Below are 6,714 nucleotides of genomic sequence, written 5' to 3'. Positions count from 1 at the left end.
GACTATTCTTTTTTTTTTAACTAGGCCACTAGTTATTACTTTTTTGAAGCTTTAGGCATGTATAATAAGTATGGAATGCAGAACAGATAGGGTTCCTTGCCTTCCCCTTCTAGCAGTTGCAAGGTACCAAGAGGCTTGTTGACAGTCGACCAATTGTTTACATTTGTGTAATACCTTGGCAGAAGGTGTTGTGTGTTATCAAAACCACCTGTCACCCCTTACTAAAATGCTCTACCATTTAAAAATTGTAAATAGGGACACCAGGGTGGCTCAGTCGGTTAAGCTTCTACCTTCAGCTCAGGTCATGGTCCTGGGATCCTGGGATCGAGCCCCACATTGGGCTCCCTGCTCAGAGGGGAGTCTGCTTCTCCCTCTCTCTCTTGGCCACTCCCCCTGCTGTGCTCTCTCTCTGTCAAATATATAAATAAGATCTTTTTTTAAAAAAAGTTCCTCCAGTAGGAAAGAAGGCCTGCCACTCAGCCTGCATAAGGGTAGGGAGGAATTCCTTTGACCCCCGCACCAGGCATCTTGAAAATTCCACTAGCTTCAGCCTGCGGCAGAAGACCCTTGTAGTCCCTTCCATCCTCGGCACTGGTCACAGACATTTCCGAGTAGTCCTTCCCTCCGAAGCAAAATGAAGTTGTTTTAGCAACAGGTAACTTCACTCTTCCTCCATTGTAACAGGCCCCCCAGAGCTCCCCCTCAGCATTAAGGCACATTCCGTCTGGGGTTCATCTCCTTCTCCAGCTTATGGACACTTCAGTAGATCTTTCCTGTCTGCATGTCCTATTCAAAGGCGCCCATGGAGCAAGACAGACTGTCAATGTCATAGAGGATGTCGTGGTCCAGGGGCCAATCCAAACCACGGGAGATGTCCGACTGGTCAAAGTACTTTTCCATGGGGCGCCTGGGTGGCTCAGTGGGTTAAGCCTCTGCCTTCGGCTCAGGTCATGGTCTCAGGGTCCTGGGATCGAGCCCCACATCGGGCTCTCTGCTCAGCGGAGAGCCTGCTTCCCCCGCTCTCTCTCTGCCTGCCTCTCTGTCTACTTGTGATTTCCCTCTTTCTGTAAAATAAATAAATAAAATCTTTAAAAAAAAAAAAAAACACTGAATGTTAGCCAAACACTGCTTTCAGCTGAGACGGAGGCCCTTCCTTAAGGTAGCCTTAACAATTAAAAAAAAAAAAAAGTACTTTTCCATGCAATGGTCAGGAAAGAGGGAGTACAGGGACCCCTTGTGCTGCTCTAGAACAGCCAGGGAGGTCTCCTCAGCTGTGGTGCTAGCCAAGTACCTCTCAGTGGGCTCCACCTGCCCATCATTGAACAGATTGTTTTTCTTGTCTTATCTGCTGCAGCCAGCATGACCACTGACTCATCTTCCCAGTTCGAAGCATAGACTTGTTTCAATGGTAGAAGTGTAGCCTCCTGACTGGCAAAGAGCCACAGAGCTGGCAGGGGCATTGATGGTCACTTGCTGCACTCACATGCTGAGCAGACACCACTGGCAAACCTTTTCTGCAGGAATATCTATGAAGAGCGGAGAGTTGGACGCCTCCTCCCCCACCTGGAGTCTCGTCACCCTGGTAGCTCTTTGATGGAACGCGCTCAGGCTTAATGGAAGACCTTGTCCTGGGGGCCATCTTGGTACTAATGACTGTGGGAGAACTGACTCAGGACTAGATTTCCTTTTAGTCTTCTCTGAAAGAGTCTTTGAAAATGAGTAACTCTCGATGTTGGTGTCTGTGGTAGTAATGAGATCAAGGTCTCATACCTACCACGTGGTAAAGCTAGAGTTTGGTCTTTGGCGCTCTCTCCTGACAGCTATGTGACCCTGAGTCACAGCCACCCATGTCAGAACCTCACACTAGTTTCTACGACAGCCTTCTCCTCTACCTTGATTTGGATCACTTGGTTGGTTCATGAGGCAAAGTTGAGCTCAGGCTGGAAAGTGGCCCACCAGCCTGGGATATTCGGTGTGTGCGGTGGGCATTGTCAGTGTGTGTGTGTGTGTGTGTGTATTTTAAAGAAGGAAAAGAGAACACATATCAATCTAGAAAGTCAGTTTGATTCAGTTCAGTTAAGGGGCACCTGGCTGGCTCAGTCAGTGGAGCCTGTGACTCAGTCCCGAGGTTGTTAGTTCAGACCTCACAGTGGGTGTAGAGATTACTTAAAAATAAGAAATGTGGGGTGCCTGGGTGGCTCAGTAGGTTAAGTGTCTGCCTTTGGCTCAAGTCATGATCCCAGAGTCCTGGATCGAGCCCTGTACTGGGCTCCCTATTCAGTGGGGAACCTGCTTCTCCCTCTCCCTCTGCTGCTCCCCCTGCTTATACTCTATCTCTGCCAAATAAATAAATAAAATCTTAAAAAAAAAAAGAAAAGAAAAGAAAAGAAAAATAAATAAATAAATAAATAAATCCTGGAACTCCTGGGTAGCTCTTGGTTGAGCATCTGACTCTTGATTTCAACTCAGGTCATGACCTCAGGTCATGAGATCATGCCCTGCATCAAGCCTTCTTAAGGTTCCCTCTCACCTTCTCCCTTTGCCCTTCCCTCCTGTACTTGCTCTCTCTCTCTTTCAAATAAAATAAATAAAAAATCTTTTTAAAAATACAGTTCAGTTCAGAGAGTTGCTATTGTATTTTTTTTTACATTTTATTTATTTATTTGAGAGAGAGAGAGACAGTGAGAGAGAGCATGAGCGAGGAGAAGGTCAGAGGGAGAAGCAGACTTCCCCGTGGAGCTGGGAGCCCGATGCGGGACTCGATCCCGGGACTCCAGGATCATGACCTGAGCCGAAGGCAGTCGCTTAACCAACTGAGCCACTCAGGCGCCCCTGCTATTGTATTTTTGAGGAAATGATGTGCTCGTTAGCTTTGGTGTGGTAACAAACATGCCTCCTCCCCTAATCTCAGTGACTTACAACAATATGCATGTCTCATTCACATTGCATGTTTCTATCTAGGACGGCTCTGCTTCTTGTATCTTCTCATTCCAGAACCAACCTGAAGGGTCGGTCCCCTACTGAGGATATGCCGTTTTTACCGCCAAGGGAAACAAGCTAGAGACAGAACCGAATCATCTAATGGCTCTTAAAGTTTCTGCTTGACTGTGGTAACTCTAAGTCCTGCCCATGTTCCACTGTCCAAAGCAGTCATATTGACAGTGGGTTAGGAAGTACACTCTCCCTTCGGGAAGACACTGCAGATTACACATATAATCCTCTTACAGGGAAGAGAGCAGGTAGTTGGAATCAATAATCCAAGTGCCTGAATATTCTAATATGCTCACTGTTGCTGCAGGAGAGTATAAGAATATTGCTGTTATTTTTCTATTCTCATATCTTCCATTTTTACAGTATTTATATAATTTTCATAATTCAACATCTGTTCTCCTAGGGTAAACTACGGTGTCCATTACCTGGCCTTTAGTACATTGGAGACATTGGCCAACTATGAAAATTGTACCATTTATTGTGCACCTGTCAATCTCTCCACTTGGTTTCTTTTTGAACAGAGCTCAGACTGCTTCGCACCTACATTTCTTTACTGTGTTTGTGATTGACTCCCGGACCCTTAAAAGCATTAGTGAAAATATGTGTATAAAAGAAGCTGACATGTACTAGATATTCACAAAGACTGCTCAAATCTGAATCGTGTATTATTTGGGTAGATAAAAATTTCAGTGCAACATAATAAAAACATTGGATTTTATTTATGGTATTTTATTTTATAATTAAACTTTTGTTACAAAAATAATAAATGTTCATTTTAGGAAATTACAAAAATATTAAAAAAGCCAAAACCAGTGGGTAAATTTACTAGTCATCTCACCACCCTAACATAACCACTGTTACCATTTTAGTGAATATATTTTCAGTGACGGGGCATCTGGGTGGCTCAGCCAGTTAAACGACTGCCTTTCGGCTCAGGTCCTGATCCCAGGGTCCTGGGATTGAGTCCCACATCCGACTCCTCGCTTGGCGGGAGCCTGCTTCTCCCTCTCCCTCTGCCTGCTGCTCCCCCTGTTTGTGCTCCCTCTCCATGTAAGATAAATATAAACAAAATCTTTAAAAATATTTTTTTTCAGGGTGCCTGGGTGGCTCAGTTGTTAAGCGTCTGCATTCGGCTCGGGTCATGATCCCTGGGTCCTGAGATTGAGCTCCCTGCTCAGCGGAAAGCCTGCTTCTCCCTCTCTCACTCCCCCTGCTTGTGTTCCCTTTCTGACTGTGTCTCTCTGTCAAATAAAAAAAATAAGATCCTTAAAAAAAAAAGAATATATTTTTCAGTGATATTTCTAGTATATGTAAATGTATAAAAATGTATAAAATATAAAAAATGTATAAAAATGTATAAAAAAATCATGTTGTGATTGACTAGTTTCACTTCTCATATGATGTGTCTAGTTGTTGATGCCATTAGGTATTACACCACATTATTAGTGGTTGCACAATATCCTATCCTAAAGAAGCAACATAATTTGTTTAACTAGTTCTCTATTAATTATCAATGATTCTATTAAAAAGTTCCTCATAAATGAATAATTTCAAACAGCCACGATTAAAATTTCCATAGACCAGCTTTCTAGGATGAGAAATGCTGGAGCAAACGCTTACATGTAATTTTCAGTGCCAGCCACAGTATTGAATTATAAGAAAAGTACTCAAAAGTCATTCTATTTTGACAAACAAACAAAGAAAAAAGAGACAAACCAAAAAAATAGTCTCTTAACTATAGAGAACAAACTGATGGTTACCAAAGGGGAGATGGGGGGGGATGGGGGAAATAGGCAAAGGGAATTAAGAAGACACTCATGATGATGAGTGCTAAGTGATATACAGAATTGTTTTTTTTATATAAGTTTCTTTTTAAGATTTTATTTATTTCAGGGGCGCCTGGGTGGCTCAGTGGGTTAAGCCGCTGCCTTCGGCTCAGGTCATGATCTCAGAGTCCTGGGATCGAGCCCCGCATCGGGCTCTCTGCTCGGCAGGGAGCCTGCTTCCTCCTCTCTCTCTGCCTGCCTCTCTGCCTACTTGTGATCTCTCTGTCAAATAAATAAATAAAATCTTTAAAAAAAAAAGATTTTATTTATTTCAGACAAGAGAGTGAGAGAGAGAGAGAGAGAGAGAAAGATAGTATGAGCAAGGGGAGGAGCAGAGGGAGAAGCAGTCTCCCTACTGAGCAAGGAGCCCAATCATGACCTGAGCTGAAGGCAGACCCTTCGCTGACTGAGCTACCCAGGCAACCCTAGAATTGCTGAATCACTATATTGTACAACTAAAACTAATATAACACTATACGTTAATTACACTGGTATTAAAATAGACATTTTTAAAAATCATTGTGGGGTCCCTGGGTGGCTCAGTGGGTTAAACCTCTGCCTTCAGCCCAGATCATGATCTTGGGGTCCTGAGATCAAGCCCCACATCGGCTCCCTGCACAGCAGGGAGCCTGCTTCCTCTTCTCTCTCTGCCTGCCTCTCTGCCTACTTGTGATCTCTGTCAAATAAATAAATAAAATCTTTTTAAAAAATCATTGTATTTTGGTGTCTAATATATGATTGCAGATCATCTGTGCTATTAGGCTTCTTGCATTCCTCAATCCTCTAAAGAAGTACCAAGCTATGACATGATTTTAAACCAAGTGAAGAACTCTCACTTTCAGAAATAGTGAACTCAATAATTCAGAACTAACCTCCTATTGAAGACAACTAAAATAATTCATATGAACTATAAAAAGTTTTCTTCTAAAAACAGAAAAATGCTAACAAGTAACAAGGAATCACCTTGCCAATCATTGGCAAGAGACAATTGCTCAGAAAAAGTGAATAGCCAGAGAGGAGAACTCAGTTTGGGGGCCACTTTTGCAATCAGCAGAGTAGCTAAAAAGCTGAGGGAGCTAAGGTCATGTATGTTAGACTCTCAGGCTTTTCAAGGCAGAGTCAGTCCTGGAAAACCACTCCAAGCTCAGGACTGTTAATCTTGAGTGGCTGCACCCTGGAAGTAAGAGTAAACTGAAAATAAACTAGCTTTCTCCTGTGCTTCAGCTCAATTTCAAGTACTCTGGGTGATTCAGAAAAATCTCAAGCACTGAAAATGCTTGTGGTGCTTCTGGATTGCTAGTAGGGCCCCTCACATTTGCCAAAGTCAATGGAAACCCTTTCTGTAATAAGATGATATTATCCTAGTCTTAACATCACTCCAACAAATTTTTCAAGTACAGTTGTCAGCACACAGTCAAAGACAATCAGACATAGGAGACAAAATAAGAACAAGAGCCAGCATAAACACTAGACAATAGGCTTTTAACAGTCCAGACAGTGGGGTCATTAGACATAAATCAGAAAAAAAAAAACTTACTATGGTCCATAGGATACAAATTGAACTTTTGATACAAAATTTAAAACTAAACAAAAACATAAATTGGGGTGCCTGGCTGCCTGAGTCAGTATAGCATGAGATTCTTAATCTCAAGATTGTGAGTACAAACCCAATGTTGGGTGGAGAGGTTACTTTAAAATAAAGCCTTGGGGTGCCTGGATAGCTCAGTTGTTGAGCGTGTGCCTTCGGCTCGGGTCATGATCCTTTGGTCCTGGGATCGAGCCCCACACTGAGCTCCCTGCTTGGTGGGAAGCCTGCTTCTCTCTCCCACTCGCCCTGCTTATGTTCCCTCTTTCGCTGAGTCTCTCTCTGTCAAAAAGATAAATGAATGAATGAATG

General features: G+C 43.1%; 1 pseudogene; it reads right to left on the bottom strand.

Annotated features, from left to right (window-relative positions):
• Window positions 1-476: 476 nt before the first annotated feature.
• LOC125084382 (regucalcin-like) lies at window positions 477-1,639 on the bottom strand (annotated as a pseudogene).
• Window positions 1,640-6,714: the final 5,075 nt, after the last annotated feature.

The sequence above is a fragment of the Lutra lutra genome, chromosome 14 (assembly GCF_902655055.1).
Source record: "Lutra lutra chromosome 14, mLutLut1.2, whole genome shotgun sequence".
NCBI classification, from domain to species: Eukaryota; Metazoa; Chordata; class Mammalia; order Carnivora; family Mustelidae; genus Lutra; species Lutra lutra.
Note: the sequence above shows the minus strand (reverse complement) of the source record. Positions and strands in the feature narration are given on the sequence as shown.